Source organism: Bombina bombina, chromosome 2 (genome assembly GCF_027579735.1).
Source record: "Bombina bombina isolate aBomBom1 chromosome 2, aBomBom1.pri, whole genome shotgun sequence".
Lineage (NCBI taxonomy): Eukaryota > Metazoa > Chordata > Amphibia > Anura > Bombinatoridae > Bombina > Bombina bombina.
Genome location: NC_069500.1, coordinates 1,163,778,558 through 1,163,797,519, shown reverse-complemented (window position 1 = coordinate 1,163,797,519; position 18,962 = coordinate 1,163,778,558). Strand labels below are relative to the sequence as shown.

The 18,962-nt window shown below is 42.6% G+C and overlaps 1 protein-coding gene and 1 long non-coding RNA gene across 6 annotated transcripts in view; one reads left to right on the top strand and one right to left on the bottom strand.

Moving 5' to 3' along the window:
- ASB5 (ankyrin repeat and SOCS box containing 5) overlaps positions 1-18,962 on the top strand; it is a 277,627-nt gene that overhangs the window by 235,901 nt on the left and 22,764 nt on the right. The gene's annotated exons all lie outside the window — the stretch shown is intronic.
- Positions 2,591-2,857, bottom strand: LOC128650136 (uncharacterized). Its single transcript, XR_008400725.1, has 2 exons — positions 2,788-2,857; positions 2,591-2,707 (listed from the first exon to the last, which is right to left on the bottom strand). It is a non-coding gene; the product is annotated as an uncharacterized LOC128650136 (long non-coding RNA).

Sequence of the window (18,962 nt, the reverse complement as noted above, 5' to 3'; positions counted from 1 at the left end):
GGTCTAATGACATCAACACCCTATATCAGGTGTGCATAATTATTAGGCAACTTCCTTTCCTGTGGCAAAATGGGTCAAAAGAAGGACTTGACAGGCTCAGAAAAGTCAAAAATAGTGAGATATCTTGCAGAGCGATGCAGCACTCTTAAAATTGCAAAGCTTCTGAAGCGTGATCATCGAACAATCAAGCGTTTCATTCAAAATAGTCAACAGGGTCGCAAGAAGCGTGTGGAAAAACCAAGGCGCAAAATAACTGCCCATGAACTGAGAAAAGTCAAGCGTGCAGCTGCCAAGATGCCACTTGCCACCAGTTTGGCCATATTTCAGAGCTGCAACATCACTGGAGTGCCCAAAAGCACAAGGTGTGCAATACTCAGAGACATGGCCAAGGTAAGAAAGGCTGAAAGACGACCACCACTGAACAAGACACATAAGCTGAAACGTCAAGACTGGGCCAAGAAATATCTCAAGACTGATTTTTCTAAGGTTTTATGGACTGATTAAATGAGAGTGAGTCTTGATGGGCCAGATGGATGGGCCCGTGGCTGGATTGGTAAAGGGCAGAGCGCTCCAGTCCGACTCAGACGCCAGCAAGGTGGAGGTGGAGTACTGGTTTGGGCTGATATCATCAAAGATGAGCTTGTGGGGCCTTTTCCGGGTTGAGGATGGAGTCAAGCTCAACTCCCAGTCCTACTGCCAGTTTCTGGAAGACACCTTCTTCAAGCAGTGGTACAGGAAGAAGTCTGCATCCTTCAAGAAAAACATGATTTTCATGCAGGACAATGCTCCATCACACGCGTCCAAGTACTCCACAGCGTGGCTGGCAAGAAAGGGTATAAAAGAAGAAAATCTAATGACATGGCCTCCTTGTTCACCTGATCTGAACCCCATTGAGAACCTGTGGTCCATCATCAAATGTGAGATTTACAAGGAGGGAAAACAGTACACCTCTCTGAACAGTGTCTGGGAGGCTGTGGTTGCTGCTGCACGCAATGTTGATGGTGAACAGATCAAAACACTGACAGAATCCATGGATGACAGGCTTTTGAGTGTCCTTGCAAAGAAAGGTGGCTATATTGGTCACTGATTTGTTTTTGTTTTGTTTTTGAATGTCAGAAATGTATATTTGTGAATGTTGAGATGTTATATTGGTTTCACTGGTAAAAATAAATAATTGAAATGGGTATATATTTGTTTTTTGTTAAGTTGCCTAATAATTATGCACAGTAATAGTCACCTGCACACACAGATATCCCCCTAAAACAGCTATAACTAAAAACAAACTAAAAACTACTTCCAAAACTATTCAGCTTTGATATTAATGAGTTTTTTGGGTTCATTGAGAACATGGTTGTTGTTCAATAATAAAATTAATCCTCAAAAATACAACTTGCCTAATAATTCTGCACTCCCTGTAGAAGAAATTTTTTTTAATAAATTTTCGATAAAAATTTGAAAATCCTAAGAAACTTTGAAGTTCTTTTACATTGGTTAGTTGCAGCCAATTTGTAATGGAGGATATCTTAGTATCTTCCATATTGATACCATCTGCTGTAATTCTGTAACCAAGGAATGATATATCTTGGGTATGAAATGTACATTTTTCTGGTTTTGCATAGAGATGATTCTCTCTTAATCTGGTTAGTACTGTAGTTACATGTTTTATGTGTTCTTGCAAGGATTCTGAGTAAATTAGGATGTCATCCAAGTAGATGATTACACAAACATCGAGTAAATCACGGAAAACCTCATTAATAAAATGTTGAAAGGTTGCTGGGGTGTTGCAGAGGCCGAATGGCATCACAGTGTACTCGTACAAACCATATCTGGTACGGAACGCTGTGAGCCATTCGTCCCCTTTCCTTATGCGGATTAAGTTATATGCGCCCCTCAAATCTAGTTTAGTATAAATAGATGCCTTACCCAACCTTTCAATTAATTCAGTTATCAAAGGTAATGGGTATCTATTTTTAATTGTAATCTTATTGAGCTGTCGGTAATCAACAATTGGTCTAAGTGTTCCATCTTTATTGCGCACGAAAAACATTCCAGCAGCTGCTGGCGAAGTGGAAGCTCTTATAAAGCCCTTTTTTAGATTCTCATCTAGATATTGTTTTAAGTGCTGTAGCTCAGGCTGAGATAGTGGATAAATGTGACCAAAAGGTATTGGTGACCAAGGAAGGAGATCTATTGGACAATCGTAAGTCCTATGCGGTGGTAAAATCTCCGCCTCCTTTTTATCAAATACATCCTGAAATTGGGAATAGATTTCAGGTACTGGGTGTTGTAATTTTCCAACTTGATTATTTGTTGTGGTCAGATTATTTATATGGGAGTATATTTGTTGTGGTAAACAATGTTGCTTACAATAATGAGATTGGAATTGTGTACTAAGTGTTTGCCAATCAATGCTAGGTTGGTGTTGTTGTAACCAAGGTAAGCCTAAGATTAATGGAAATAGAGGTGATGGTGTTACGTCGAATGAAATATGTTCTTTATGTCCCCCATGTGTAACCATAATAATAGGTGTTGTTTGATGTGTGATTGGACCGTTAGAAATTTGACTACCATCAAAAACACGTAACACGTATGATTTTTGTTTTTTCTTTAATGCTATTTCATTCCTATACACCACATCTAAATCAATAAAGTTGCTTGAAGCACCGGAATCAACGAGTGCCTTCAACATAATCTCTTTTGAGCCCCACTGTAATGAAACAAGTAAATGACAGTAAGATGGTTTATCAAAACTTATGTCAGAGGTACTACTGAAGTTATAGTTCTTACCTCTTTTTATCTTGGTAAGGTTAGGGCAGTCTTTTACTTCATGTTCTTTAGATGCGCAATAAAGACAGAGGTTATTTTCCCTTCTCCTCTTTTTCTCTTCAGGGCTTAAAGGTCCCCTGATTACACCAATTTCCATTGGTTCTTCTGTAGCTTTATAAGGTTGATAGGATTTCCTTATTATTGGATCTGAATTATATCTTTCCCTCTTTCGTTCCCTTAAACGTCTGTCAATATTAATTGACAAAGACATTAAATTATCTAGACTTTCTGGTATGTCTATTCTAGATAGCTCATCTTTCAGGGCTTCTGATAATCCTAGTCTAAATTGGTTTCTAAGTGAGATGTCATTCCACTGCGAATCTTTTGAAACCCTTTTAAATTCGGCTATATAGTCCTCTACAGGCCTCTTTCCCTGTTTAAGAGCTCTCATTGAATTTTCTGATGTGAGTTGTTTGGACGGATCATCATACAATAAAGCCATGGCGTGGAAAAAAGCTTCTAAGTTATCTAATATGGGATCATTTTACTCAAAATAAGAGTTGGCCCAGGTTCTAGGCTCTGCTCTGAGATAAGAAATAACTGTCAATACTCTTTGTTTGTCAGTAGTGTATGTTTTTGGTCTTAAAGTGAATAAAAGGTAACATGCATTCTTAAAGTCACGGAACTGACTTCTATCGCCAGAAAATTTTTCTGGAGGTGATACAATAGGCTCATTTGTTGAATTTATAGTAACCTGTTTAGGAGCTGCAGTATCTTTTATAATGTCTCGTAATGTCTGATTTTCTAATTGCAACTCTCTTAAACCTTGAGAAAGTTGATCTACTCTCTGTGAGAGATTTTATACATGTGTGGGCAAATCTGCTTGATCCATTTTCAGGCTTGTTATTCTGTCACAGCTGCTGATAATCAGAATTGTTCCTTAGGTAAAATAATCAAATGTGCAGATTTAGTCAAATATATAGAAAAAATTAAGTAGTGTTGTTTCTGCTTAAGTTTTACTTCACATACTGTTTTGAAATAAAAACTAATTGCAGACTTTTTATATCCCACCTTATCAGAATGTAAGTTTAACTTTAACATTACATTCTTAATATAGTGGTTAGTAATTGATCACAATGTAACATTTGCAAATGTAATAATCACAGTGTGGACTCAGAAAAGATATAAAAATAAAGATGCTGATAATTTGCTACATCGATGTTAACAGCATAAAGAAAAAATAAGAGCATTAAGCAAAGGAACTTGTAAACTGGTTGTTTCAATTCCTCAATCACATGCAGGATAAACAAAGTCTTGGTTATAGTATCAGAAGCTGGAACAACTGAGTAAAGTGAGACTTCAAACAGCAACAGTCTGTAGTAGAATGGTAATGCAGTAAGTACTTACTGGAATCTGCTGACAAAATGGATGTGTTGTGACCAAAGAACAGCAGGCTTCTGTTTGTCTGCAAAGCTCCAGTCTGAATAGGGGAGGCGTCCAGGTGCACACTGAATCTGTAGGCAGACTTCCAGGTAGTGCTGCAGGAAGCAGCTGAACAAAGCAGTAAGTGGCTTAAGTGAAACCAGGGGAGGTTCCTCAATAACAAGCAATGAGCAAAGGAGCTAGGATGCTTATAAAGGAACACAACAGGCATAATTAAAGGGACAGGCTGTAAAGAGATACTGATATTATGACATACACACTTCACAATAAGCCACTAGTAAAATCAATCACCAGAAGATACCCCCTACTTTGTAGTTTTTGACCAATCAAAATCTAAGAACAATTACGTACTTTTAAACATTCCAATTTAACATACTAGACCTACCTAACAATTGCTCAGCCTCTCGATTCCATTGTGCCTACACATATGTAACATGCTTCCGCTACTCACTAACCACTAACAACCAATGAGAACTTACCTTGCACCTTTGAGCCCTTGCAAAGCTGGGCTGTCAACTCCATGCAGCATCACACAATCTATATAGAGAGGGTGCAAAGCTTTTAGCTTCAGTTGCGCAGTGAGCACCAGCGGTGAAGTATCTAGGGGAAGCGGAACCGCTGCTGTAGCTCTACGCAACTAATCAGTTTCTAAAACAGATAAATCTATCAACTTCCCACGAGCGCCGCTAACATGCATGGGGCTCCAACCGTCTTTCTGGGGTATATATCCAAGCATGTAAAAGTCACAAATTCAGTTGATATGATAGACTATGCAGTTACTTCTGTATATATATATATATTACATTAGAATACCAAGTACCTTGTTGAAGATATACTTGGGGATTTAATATATGGGAGTCTATACAGGATAGAGCATATAAAACAAATATGTCTGATATATACTGGTTATACAACCAATTATAAATACACTAACTTATGGGCACATAAAGTACACCTATCTATATAGAAAAGTATAATCATTGGATATGTAAGTTATTGGCTCACTGCAGAATAATACTGTGCTGTGTGGTAATACAGGATTGGCAGCACTGCATAAAATGGAGTCAAAGTGCCCCTTAGTGTTAAAAGGGGGTTACATTTGCTGCTCAACACATAAAACTGTGGGCAGATGGGGGTTACCCAATTAAAAAGCAAATTGTTGTTCAAAAACTGGGATTAAAATTCACACCAGTACTATCCCACAGCACACCTCAGAATATAAGAGCTTGGAGAATGAAAATTAAATAGAATATTAATCTTTCTACACCCAGCACCCCTAGCAGCTCTTACCTACAGGGCACAGAGGGGGTTAATCTTGTCAGAATAAAAAAACAAAATGATTTAGAATCCACTCAATTAAATTCACAGCAGCTGAAGCAGAGACGGGAAAAGGTTGCCAAAGAGAGGGGGCGGGGCTTATCACCATTACAATTTGTAGGCCCAAAACGAGCAGTATTTTTAAATAAACTGTCGAAATTTAAAATTGTGAAAAAAACACCTCTCCTAAGGCCATTTGTGTCCTCCTGTCCAACAATCCTGTGTGATATCTAACTGATAACTGCACTGTGAGAGATTTAACTGATAACTGCACCAGTTACTGACTCTATTAAAGAGATAGTACTCATTTGTAGAAAAATGCATAAATAAGGTTTTTGAGGTAAATTGAGCTGCTAAGGAGTCCTAAGGATGCTAGATAAGAGCTACTCTGTGCATCATTCCCCTAAATCCCCATGTTAAACACATAGGTAAAGCCATCAGGTGTAAGGCTGTGACCCACAGCTATGTAGTACCTGAAAAGAGAGTACTATTGGATAGCTCCTGGGCTGTGTAGTGCATGAGTCACTTACCTGGACTGCAGCACCCCTCCACTGAATCTTACCAGCATGCTGAGGCCTTTCTCCCTCACAGGTTGTTGATCCAGTAGAGAGCCCGTCCAGTGCAAGTAACTATACTGCAGAGAATACTGCAAATATACCTGTAACCCCTCAGGTGGAGGCTAGAGAACGGTCCCTGTGATGCCTGAGGGCAGTTATGGCTGTTCGATTACCCATTAGGGCTCTGGAAAGCACATAACAGAGGTAACCCTCATCCCTGTTTCACTCAGAGTCTTAAATCTTTTTTGAGTGAAGTTGCCAAGGGGTACTGGGTTCCAAGTCAGGTCTGAGCCCACAAATCATATGAAAAAAATTATAAACTATTTAAAGTAGAGCAACTTGGAAATCTATAACCTCTCTCCTCAGAGGCCAATAACAAACTGGGGAGAGAGAGGAGGTAGGATGGGCTAAAGCTCTGTGAGGGTTATTGAGCTCCTCCCAATAGGCTGGAATATATCCCACATGTTATGAAGCTATGGACTCTCATCAGCCAAGAAGGAAATGTACTTTTAGAGAGGTACAGCCCAAGATTTGCAGTAAAAGACCCTACAGTGGTGTCCCTGCTTTCAAGGCAACTACTTTTATAATCTTACTACATGCTTGAATCAATAACGTGGAAATTTAGCCAATCTCAACTCACATTTGGTTTCTCATGCAATCTAAGTATACTAATATAGATAATGCCCTTTATGTTCTCATTTGCCTTTTGTAGCAGCACCTATGCTGAATATTTATGAACTTAAAGGGACATAATACTAATACACTATATCACTTGAAAGTGATGCAGCATAACTGTAAAATGTTGACAAGAAAATATCACCTGAGCATCTCTATGTAAAAACATAATTTATGCTTACCAGATAATTTCCTTTACTTCCGGATAGGGAGAGTCCACGGCTTCATTCCTTACTGTTGGGAAAAACAACACCTAGCAACCAGGAGGAGGCAAAGATACCCCAGCCAAAGGCTTAAATATCCCTCCCACTTCCTTATTACCCCAGTCATTCTGCAGAGGGAACAAGGAAAAGTACTAGAAACATTAGGGTATAAATGGTGCCAGAAGAATAAAATAAATAAAAGAGGGCCGCCCAAAGACAAGAAAAAATGAGGGCCGTGGACTCCCTATCCGGAAGGAAATTAATTTATCTGGTACGCATAAATTATGTTTTCCTTCCTTAGATAGGGAGAGTCCATGGCTTCATTCCTTACTGTTGGGAAAACTATACCCAAGCCCCAGAGGACACTGAATGAATAACGGGAGGAAGAGGCAGACCCTAACTTTTCTCCCGAAAGCTGCTTCAGCCGAAGCAAAAACATGAAACTTGTAAAATTTTGAAAAAGTATGTAAGGAGGACCAGGTAGCCGCCTTACAAATCTGATCCATAGAGGCCTCATTCTTAAAGGCCCAAGAGGAAGCCACTGCTCTAGTGGAATGAGCCGTTATCCTCTCAGCAGGAGCTAAGAGGAAGACTCCTTAACCAAAAAGATATAGAAGTTGAAGTACCCTTCTGCCCCTTACGCTTCACCGAATAGACAAATACCAAAGTGGAAGATTGTCTAAACTACTTAGTAGCCTGAAGATAGAACTTCAAGGTGCGAACCACATCCAAATTGGGAAGTAAGCGTTCCTTCTATGAAGAAGGATTAGGACACAAGGAAGCAACCACAATCTCCTGATTAATGTTGCGATATGACACAACCTTAGGTAGAAAACCTAATTTAGAATGTAAAACTGCCTTATCTGCTTGAAATATCAGATAAGGGGGCTCACATTGGAAAGCAGAGATCTCAGAAACTCTGTGCGCAGAGGCAAAGCCAATAAAAGAGAACCTTCCAAGATAACAATTTAATGTCAACGGAATGCAGAGGCTCAAACGGAACCTGTTGCAAACCCAAAGAACAAGATTTAGGCTCCAAGGAGGAGCCCCAGATCTAAACACAGGTCTGATTCTAATCAGAGCCTTAACAAAGGTCTGGAAGCTCAGCCAGTCTCTTGTGCAATAAAACCGACAGGGCCAAAATCTGTCCCCTCAGAGAACTAGCAGAAAGGCCCTTCTCCAGCCCATCCTGAAGAAAAGATAAGATCCTGGCAACCTTAACTCTATGCCAGGAAAAACTACGCTCTTCACACCAGAATATGTAGGTCCTACACACCTTGTGGTAGTTACGCAGAGTAACTGGTTTACAAGCTTGAATAAGAGTATCAATGACACTCTCAGAGAAACTTCTCTTGGCTAAGACTAAGCATTCAATCTCCATGCAGTAAGCCTCAGAGAATCTAGATTTTGATGAACAAATGGACCTTGTATCAGCAGGTCTCTGTGACAAGGTAACTTCCACGGAGGAGATGAGGACATCCCCACTAGATCCGCAAACCACATCCATCACGGCCATGATGGAGCAATCAGGATTACTGATACCTGCTCCTGCTTGATGCGGGCCACCACTCGAGGAAGGAGCGGTAAAGGAGGAAAAAGATATATGAGTTTGAACCTCCAGGGCACTGTTAGTGTATCTATTAGATCCGCTTGGGGATCCCTCGACCTTGACCCGTACCAGGGTAGCTTGGTATTGAGACGGGCACCATGAGATCTATCTCCGGCGTCCCCCACTTGCTGCATATTTCTGCAAACACCTCAGTATGGAAAGACCATTCCCCTGGATTGCCTGCTGAGAAAATACGCCTCCCAGTTGTCCACACCCGGAATGTGGATTGCTGACAGCGAACAGCTGTGGGCCTCCAACCTCTCCAGAATCTGAGATACTTCCTTCATCGCCAAGGAACTTCTTGTTCCCCCCGGATGGTTGATGTAAGCCACCGAGGTTATATTGTCTGATTGGAATCTGATTAACAAGTGGCCAAGCCTTCAAGGCCTTGAAAATTGCCTGTAGTTCCAAAATATTGATCGGGAGGGAGGACTCCTCCTGAGTCCACAACCCGTGTGCCTTCCTGGCACCCCAAACAGCTCCCCATCTAGATAGGTTTGTGTCTGTAGTCAAAATCTCCCAGGATAGTCTTAAGAAGCATGTCCCTCGGGACAGATGATCTGGACAATGCCACCAAGAGAGCGATTTTCTCGGCCAGCTGTCTAATACAATCTGTTGAGACAGATCTAAATGATCGCCGTTTCACTGCCTCAACATGCACAGTTGTAAAGGTCTGAAACAAAACCTGGAAAAAGGAATGATGTCCATGCAGGACACCATGAGACCAATCACCTCCATACACTGAGCCACAGAGGGACTCAAGGAGTCCAGAGGGCAAAACATGCCGAAGTTAGCTTGCAACGTCTCTGGTCTGTTAGAAATATCCTCATGAGTATGGAGTCTATTATAGTACATAGGAAGTCCACTCTGGTACTTGGGATAAGAGAACTCTTTTCCAAGTTTATCTTCCATCCATGTGATCAAAGAAGACTAAGAAGGGATATCATAGCCAAGAAGAAAAAATGTAGGCACTACTTCCACGGGTAAAACATAAAAATATATATTTTAATGAAAAAGTTTAAAAATACAACAGACAAGGCAAGACTAAGAACAAGGGAGTATAAAGGTAACGGCCTGACACGCTTCATGCCCTCTAGTGGTGCTTAATTATAGGCTGCAGTAAAAAAGAAGGGACACTCATATATAGGGCTAGTCATTAACCCCTTCCTTATTAAACTGAATAAATCAAATAAAAAAGACATTAGAATATATATTTTAACCTATAAGTCAATTAATAATGAAACAAAGTTATTTATTTAGCATATGAACAACACATAGAGTTTTATGGAAATGAGCAAGGTGTAATAGCCAAACTTTTCCACTTTAAAAGAGGGCATGAAACGTGTCAGGCCGTTACCTTTATACTCCCTTGTTCTGAGTCTTGCCTTGTCTGTTGTGTTTTTAAACTTTTTCATTAAAGTATATATTTTTATTGTGTACCCGTGAAAGTAGTGCCTGCATTTTTTCTTCTTGGCTACGATATTGTATTTGCGGTTCGATCAGACTGCCGCTACGGCACTCCGCTAGGACATCTCCTATTGGAAATGTTTTTAAATTGTGTGGTGCCGGGTCGTCCATCGAGGCTGAACAACTGAAAACGGAAATTCCCTCCTTTGGGACCACAAAAAGGTTTGAATAAAACCCCAAATCTCTTTCTTCGATAGGCACCGGGACAACAACTCCTAAGGAGGATAGATCCCTAGAAAAGCATCCCTCTTTTCTGGTCTGGTACACAGATTGGAGAGAAGGAATCTGCCCCTTGGCAGATGAGATTTGAACCCTATCTTGTATCCCTGAGATACCACCTCCAGGGCCCACGGATCCTGTATGTCCTTGAACCAGTCGTTTGAAAAGAGACAGTCTGTAACCTACACAATCTGATTCCGGATCGGGGGCTGCCCCTTCATGCCAATTTGTTTTCGCCGGGCTTCTTATTCTGCTTGGATTTATTCCAGGACTGAGTCGGCTTCTAAGTACTCTTGGGAATGAAAATGAGAAGATTGTCATCCCTTAGACTTGTTCTTCTTATCTTTCGGTAGAAAGGCACCCTTACCTCTGGTAACCTTAAAAATAATGGACCAAATAAAATCTTTCCCTTGAAGGGAAGAGAAAGGAGTCTGGACTTAGAAGTCATATGCGCAGACCAAGACTTCAACCAGAGCGCCCAGCAGGCTAGGACCGCAAAGCCAGAGGCCTTTGCATTTAAGCGAATAATTTGCATGTTCGCATCACAGATAAAAGAATTAGCAATTCTCAGAGCTTTAATTCTGTCTTGCATATCCTTGAGGGGAGACTCCACCACAATGAGTTCTGACAAAAAGTCGCACCAGTAGGTAGTCACTCCAGAAACCGCAGCAACTCCAGCCGTCAGTTGAAACAAAATTCCCGTATGTTGAAACATCTTTCTCAGAAAGGTTTTCATTTTCTTATCTTTCGGCTCTCTGAATGAAGAACTATCCTCAAGGAGGTATAGTAGTATGTTTAGCAAGCGTAGAGATAGCATCATCCACCTTAGGCATGGTGCCCCACAAATCCAGTTGAGAGTCCGGAAACAACTTTTTCAAACTAGACGAGGGGGAAAAGGAAGAACCAATTCTTTCTTTCTTAATAATGTTCGCCATCTTAACCGGCACAGGAAAAGTCAAAGGAACTTTCCTGTCTTCGTAAACTCTGTCTAATTTAGGTATCATAGGTTCTTCAGGCAGCCTGGTCTCTGGAACCACTATTCAATTTTAAATCTAAAGGACGGTTCCGAGGCTTAGACTCTGACCCAGAAAGTTCACCCTGTGAAGCTACAGAGGTTAACTCATCATCGGATAACTGGGAAATAATAGCTAAATCCGATAAATATTTAGATGACTCCGTGTCAGGAGCGCTATGTTTAACCTTTCTCTTGTGTTTGTTAGAGTAAGGTAATTTACTGAGGGCCGCAGACACTGCCGTTTGTAACTGTGCGGCAAAGTCCGCAGGTAGAAAGGCCCCCTCCAGATGGAGGATTAGTGTCAGGGTTTTTTCCTGTTTTGTTTGCCATGTGCTGCTAGCAGCCATTTTTTTTTTATATATAGTTGTTTTTTATTGGGTTTTCAACAGCATAAAAGAAACATACAATAGCATTAAACCAATTGTTGAGCATGATGGGAATCATACATATTACAAACAGGGCTGGTGGATAAAATAAACTCCCAGAGTCCAGTAGTCAAGTATGCAGTCCATGTGAGAATTAGTCCATTTATCTGAGCTTAAAGATTGGCAACACGAGAAAATATAGTTCCAGAAAAAGTACTAATTTCTATAAGTGGACTGCCATTTGTAAATAATATAGAAGAGAGTATCACTGACCAAGCCTCTGCCTGGCAGCCTTGTCTGGTGTGGACAAAGATTAAATTGAAAAACCACCAAAAATTAAATACATAGATCCCAATAAATTAACCAAGGAAAAAATAATAACAATAACAGAATAAAATTACAATATCGATAATTAGACCTTGTGCACTCGGGTGTGGAGACGGGCATCGCGATGGCTCTGAATAAGCTTGTTCGGGAAATTAATGGGGAGGTACTTTCATGGCTAACCTACCATGGGCTTATCTGGGTGTTGATCAGTTGGGCTAACTATGATTTATATCTATTTAGCTCCCAGAGGAGTAACATGTTCTCATAGAAATCTAATTTGCCAATTTGAAGGTAATGGAATCTTTCTAATATCAGGTCGGAGTTGACCAGTTTCTTCCATTCGCTAATAGTGGGGATTTTAGTGGATTTCCAGCATCTGGGTATCATTTGTTTCGCAGTATTTACCAAAATGTAGAATAACTGTCCACGGATTTTACAAGTTATTTGGGGAGTGTCGTGTAGAAGGGCCGTTTCTATGCTTGGGAGGAGTTGTGTGGCTAGAACTGCGTTAATTTCTCGGAAAACTGCTGTCCAGAAGTTTCTTATGGGCACACAATCCCACCATATATGAGCCATACTTCCAGGCTGGCTACAGCCTCTCCAGCATGCATCTGAGCTACCTCTAAAAATACGCTTAATTTTGGTTGGGGTTAGATACCAGCGGGTAAAAATTTTTATGTTTGTTTCCTTCGCTCTTGAGGAATGTGCGGAGCGTGATAAATTCTCAAATCTATTATGCCAGTCTCCTTTACTTGTGGTTGTGTCTAGCTCCCTGTCCCATCCTGCAGTGTACGAGGGTAGTCTCGGGCACCTATTTTCCAAAACTAGTTCTAGCAGCCATTTTACTCACCTCTCTTGCTAACTCTGGTGCATACTGTGTGATGCTGCTCATTTCCTGCACTTCCTTTTATGGCCAGACTGGTGTACATCATTCGTGTGAGACAGGATGCAGTCTCAGAATTCTGATGTCATCACTTATTATTTAAAGGGCCTCTGTTCAGTATGCTTTGCCTTTGCGTTGTCTAAGACCTGTTTGTGAGAGTTCCTGTGTATTACCTGGCTGCCTGACGTCCCTCCTGGTTCCTGATCCCTGGCTTGTTCCTGACTCTGCTGTTCTCCTTGTTCCTGATTCTGGCTCGTCTGACTACTCGCTTTGACTCCTAACTCGGCTCTGGTTTTGATTCCTGGCTTGTTATTTGACTTGTGGACTTTTTATTATTTTTTGCTATTAATAAAGGTGTGATTATTTTTGCACTTCTCGTCTCAGTCTGATTCCTGGCACCCTGACATTACGCAAGGGCCATGAATCCTGATGGTGCTAATAATCAACCTTTACCAACCATAATTTCCAGGATGGATGAACAGGACCAAAGTATCCCGCAAGTTATGGCTGCTCCTGTTTCTGCTGCTGCACCTAGTCCTACCAGGAGCATGTCCGGTTCTGCACCTCTACCCCAGCGATATGGAGGCGATCCTAATCAGTGCAGAGGGTTTTTGAACCAGGTGGGCATTTACTTTGAGATGTTACCTCAGGCGTTTCCCTCTGAGAGAGCTAAGGTGGGATTTCTCATCTCGTTGCTCTCTGACACAGTTCTTGCCTGGGCTAATCCCTTGTGAGAGACTAGTAAACCTGTGATTTCAAATTATTCTGAATTTGTGGCCTCCTTTCGAACGGTATTTGATGTTCCGGCTCGCTCCTCCTCTGCTGCTAAACGACTCATGTCCATTCAGCAAGGTACAAGATCTGTTGCTCAGTATGCCATTGAGTTCCGTACGCTTGCCGCAGAGGTAGGTTGGAACAATGAAGCCCTTGTTGCCGCCTTCTTTCATGGGCTCTCTGATGGGATTAAAGACAAAGTTGCTGCCAGAGATTTGTGTTTTTTTTATCCTAATTGACATCAGACTAAGTGAGAGGCCCTCTTTCAAGGAGCGCATGCGGAAGCCTCCTGTTCCGTTGTCTCCTACATGTTCGTTCCCACCCATGCCTCCCTCTCCTCCCATGCCTCCTGGCCCCGAGTCACCAGGTACTGCTGAGCCGATGCAGTTGGGATTCACGTGTCTCTCTGTGGCAGAGAGGGCCTTTAGGAGGAGGGAGGGGCTCTGCCTCTATTGTGGGTTACAGGGCCACCTTTTGAAGTCTTGTCTTACACTGCCGGGAAACACTCACACCTAAGGTCCTGTTGGGCAGACCTTGGATGGTTTATCCTCGTCCCCAGAACCGCTAAAGGAGAAACCTTTGGTCATGGTTGTCCTTTCCTGGGTGGACTCCTCCATAGTCACCCAGGCTCTTGTTGACTCCGGAGCTGTGGGCTATTTAATTGACTGTGCTTTTGTATCACAGCACTCCATTCCTGTTTTGCCTGGGTCCGTTCTGCTTGCTATTAAGGCCATTGATGGCAGGCCCCTTCAGCCCGCACTCGTTACTCACGAAACTGCTCCGTTATCCATGGCTGTTGGGGCTCTCCATTTTGAAACCCTCCAGTTCCAGGTGATAAACTCTCCGCATTTTCCGGTTATTCTGGGTTATCCCTGGCTCCAAAAGCACAATCCCAGTCTCGACTGTAACAGGACCGAAATTTTGTCGTGGTCTCCTCAATGTATTTCCACTTGTCTTCGGAGACCAGTTAAAGTCTTGTGCACGTCTTTGGTATCTCAATTGCCAGAGGAGTAGCGAGAGCTCCTAGACATTTTTGACAAGGTGTGTGATGGTACATTGCCTCCTCACCGGTCTTACGATTGTGCCATAGACCTGCAACCCGGAGCCATTCCTCCTCGGGGCCGGGCTTACCCTCTGTCTGTTGCGTAAAATTGTGTTATGAAGGAGTATGTTGCTGATGCTCTGTCACGGGGGATCATCCGCAAATCCTGCTCTCCTGCAGGGGCTGGGTTCTTCTTTGTGAAGAAAAAGGGTGGCGAGTTAAGACCATGCATCGATTATAAGGGTCTTAATCGTCTTACCATTAAGAATGCTTACCCTATTCCGCTCATTACGGAACTCTTTGACCGCCTCAAGGGAGCTACGGTCTTTACTAAACTTGATTTGAGAGGAGCATACATTCTCGTTAGGATCAAGGAGGGCCACAAATGGAAAACAGCATTTAACACCAAGAGCGGGCATTATGAGTATCTTGTAATGCCCTTTGGCCTATGTAATGCTCCTGCTGTTTTCCAGGAATTTATTAATGATGTCCTACGAGATATGTTGCAACAGTGTGTTGTGGTGTACTTAGACAACATCCTCATACACTCCCCCAAACTTGAGGCTCATCGTTCTGATGTTACACAGGTTCTTCAGAGACTATGTGAGAACGGCCTGTTTTGTAAACTCGAGAAATGTGAGTTCCATCAGACTCAAGTAACCTGCCTAGGTTATGTTATCTCCGTTGCAGGGTTCTCCATGGATCCTGACAAGTTATCTGCAGTGGCCTTGCCCAGTTGGTCTTCGGTCTATTCAACGTTTTTTGGGGTTCGCCAATTACTATAGAAAGTTTATTAAAAACATTTCTTCCTTGGTCAAACCTATCACAGACATGACCCGTAAAGAGAATGATCCACTCCATTGGTCACCTACTGCCATTAACGCCTTTGATAGTCTTAAGACTGCCTTTGCTGCCGCTCCAGTTCTGGCTCATCCTAACCCTGTCCTGCCTTTCGTTCTTGAGGTCGATGCGTCTGAGACTGGAGTAGGTGTCTTCTTGTCTCAACATCCTATGCCTGACGTTTCCTTGCATCCGTGTGGATTCTTCTCTAAGAAATTGTCTCCAGCGGAGTGCAATTATGAAATTGGTGACAGGGAATTACTGGCCATGATTTTGGCACTGAAGGAATGGAGGCATCTTCTCGAGGGTACTAGCATGCCAGTGCTCATCCTTACTGACCTCAAGAATTTAACTTATCTATCTGAAGCAAAATGTTTGTCGCCACGACAGGCCAGATAGGCGCTATTTTTGTCTCGGTTTAATTATGTGGTCTCCTACCTGCCTGGTAGTAAGAATGTTAGGGCTGATGCCCTCTCTCGACAATTTTCGCCTCTGTCCAAGGAGGAGTCTGTACCTACTCCAGTTATACCTCCTGACCATATTTTGGCTACCATACGTACTAATTTGAGAACTACGTACTAATTTCCTGAGAAACCTAGTGGTAAGTGTTTTGTTCCTGAGAATCTTCTAACTAAACGTTTGCACACTTACCACTATCCTAAAGCCGCAGGTCACCCAGGCAAGAACCAAATGATTTGGTCTGTCACTCGACAATTCTGGTGGCCAGCTCTTCGTTTTGATGTTGCTGCGTATGTTGCCTCCTGCTCAGTTTGTGCACAGAATAAGACTCCTTGACGTCTTCCTGTGGGTCTTCTTCAACCTATTGCTAATGAGCGTCCTTGGACACATCTTTCCATGGACTTCATTGTCAAGCTCCCTGTTTCCAATGGCAATACTGTTATCCTTATGGTGGTTGACCGTTTTTCTAAAATGTCACATTGCATTCCCTTGAAGAAGTTGCCTACCGCTCAGGAGCTTGCTTCAATTTTTGCCTGGGAGGTCTTCCGTTTACATGGGTTACCCAAGGAGATAGTATCGGTTCGGGGTAGCCAGTTTGTCTCCAGATTTTGGTGTTCCTTTTGAGCTCAAATGGGGATCCAGCTTTCCTTCTCCTCGGCGTATCACCCTCAATCCAATAGGGCTGTGGAACGGTCTAATCAACCTCTGGAACAGTTCCTCCATTGCTATGTCTCAGATCACCACAATAATTGGTCTGAACTGTTACCTTGGGCAGAGTTTGCTCGTAATAGTGCTATTAATGCTTATCCCCGCTCATGGTGAATTATGGGTTTCAGCCATCCTTGTTGCCTGATTCATTCATGTCTCAGGGTATTCCGGCTTTGGAGGAGCATCTACGGCAACTCTGTTCCACGTGGGTGCAGATTCAGGATTGCCTTCATCGTTCTATAAAGTGCCAAAAGTTCCAGGCTGATCGTAGGCATCTGCCCGCGCCTTCCTACCAGGTTGGTGAGTTTGGCTGTCCTCCCGCAACTTGAACCTTCGTGTGCCTTCCAATAAACTGGCTCCCCGTTATGTTGGTCCTTTTCGAATTTCCCCTGAAGCGTCAATCTTGTGGCCTACGCTCTTGACCTTCCTCCTGCAATGCGAATCTACAGTGTTTTTCATGTCTCCCTCTTGAAACCATTGGTTTGTAATCAGTTTACCACTGTGTTGCCTCACCCCCATCCTATCTTTGTTAACAACAATGAGGAGTATGAGGTCAGCAGCATTATTGACTCTCGTATGTCCAGGGGCCGCGTACAGTATTTGGTTCACTGGAGGGGCTACGGTCCGGAGGAGCGTTCATGGGTTCCCCCCTCTGATGTTCATGCTCCCGCCCTCCTCCATACCTTCAATGCCCGTTTCCCCAATAAGCCTTTTGTCCTCCCGCGGGGAGGGGTCGTTGAGGGGAGGGTACTGTCAGGGTTTTTTCCCTGTTTTGTTTGCCATGTGCTGCTGGCAGCCATTTTACTCACCTCTCTTGCTAACTCTGGTGAATACTGTGTGATGCTGCTCATTTCCTGCACTTCCTTTTATGGCCAGACTGGTGTACATCATCCGTGTGAGACAGGATGCAGTCTCAGAATTGTGATGTCATCACTTACTATTTAAAGGGCCTCTGTTCAGTATGCTTTGCCCTTGCGTTGTCTCAGACCTGTTTGTGAGAGCTCCTGTGTATTACCTGGCTGTCTGACGTCCCTCCTGGTTCCTGATCCCTGACTTGTTCCTGACTTTGCTGTTCTCCTTGTTCCTGATTCCGGCTCTTCTGACTACTCGCTTTGGCTCTTGACTCGGCTCTGATTTTGATTCCTGGCTTGTTATTTGACTTGTGAACTTTTTATTATTTTTTGCTATTAATAAAGGTGTGATTATTTTTGCACTTCTCGTCTCAGTCTGATTCCTGGCACCCTGACAGATTAGATGTGCTATGGGGAACTGCATGTGGAGTGGATAATGTAGCAAGGGTAGTAATCTCACGGGACGCTGAGTCCTGAGAGGTAGACGGCTCAGAGGGACTAAGAGCCTTAGCAGGCTTGTCTCCCTTCTTAGACTTTATAAAGTTGTTAAGGCATGTGGAACATAATTGAGTGGCCTCCTCACAATATAAACAGGTATAATTTAGTACAGAAGGAGTACCTTCTAACATGTCAGAGTCCTCTATAGCTCAGGTTATACCCAGAGAAGGACACAAATAAAAACATTATTTATTATAGAAAACTGCACCTTTATACTCCCAACGGCTGGGGCACTCACCACCTCCTAACCCCAGACAGTTAAAAGAGGAAACGCTCTCCTCAGGTGCAGATCTCAGCCGGAATGGAGGAAATGAACATAGACCACATCCGGTAACATGGAGTGCAAGACAGTATTTCCCTTGTTATTACAAGTACAGCAAACAATAGGAGCTGTGCAACACTTTCAAAAACGAAAGTGAAATCTTTTTGTTCCAGCCAAAAATATACAGTCTATCAGCCCAGGAAAAAAATAACACAAAGCAGCATGTAAATAATTAATACACTGATTAAGTAACCCCAACTGTTCAATAAACCCCCTTCAGAGGATATTAACCCTGGGTCCTATCAAGATATAAAGGAGCCACACTGTGACCCTGTTATTTTATGTGTAAAAATTGAAACGATCTTACCTACAGGATCCATGCTGTGGAACAGAGCACAGCCTCTCAATTGTGACAGTCTTATAGCAGCGCTCCTGACATGGACTTGAGTGAGAGAAAGCAGGCAGTGAAACTCGTCAACACTGATTGCTTATGAGCTGCTAGCAGTAGTCTGGATGGTTTCACAGAAAAACTTTCCCTGCATCTCCAGACTCTAACTTTCATCAATACTCTCACTAAGAGGTTGACATGACTACTTAAAACTCCAGTTCTATCTCGAAGGGCAGATACCCTTTTTCAGGACTCTCCAAATCTTCTGACACTTCTCTGCCACCTCCTAACATG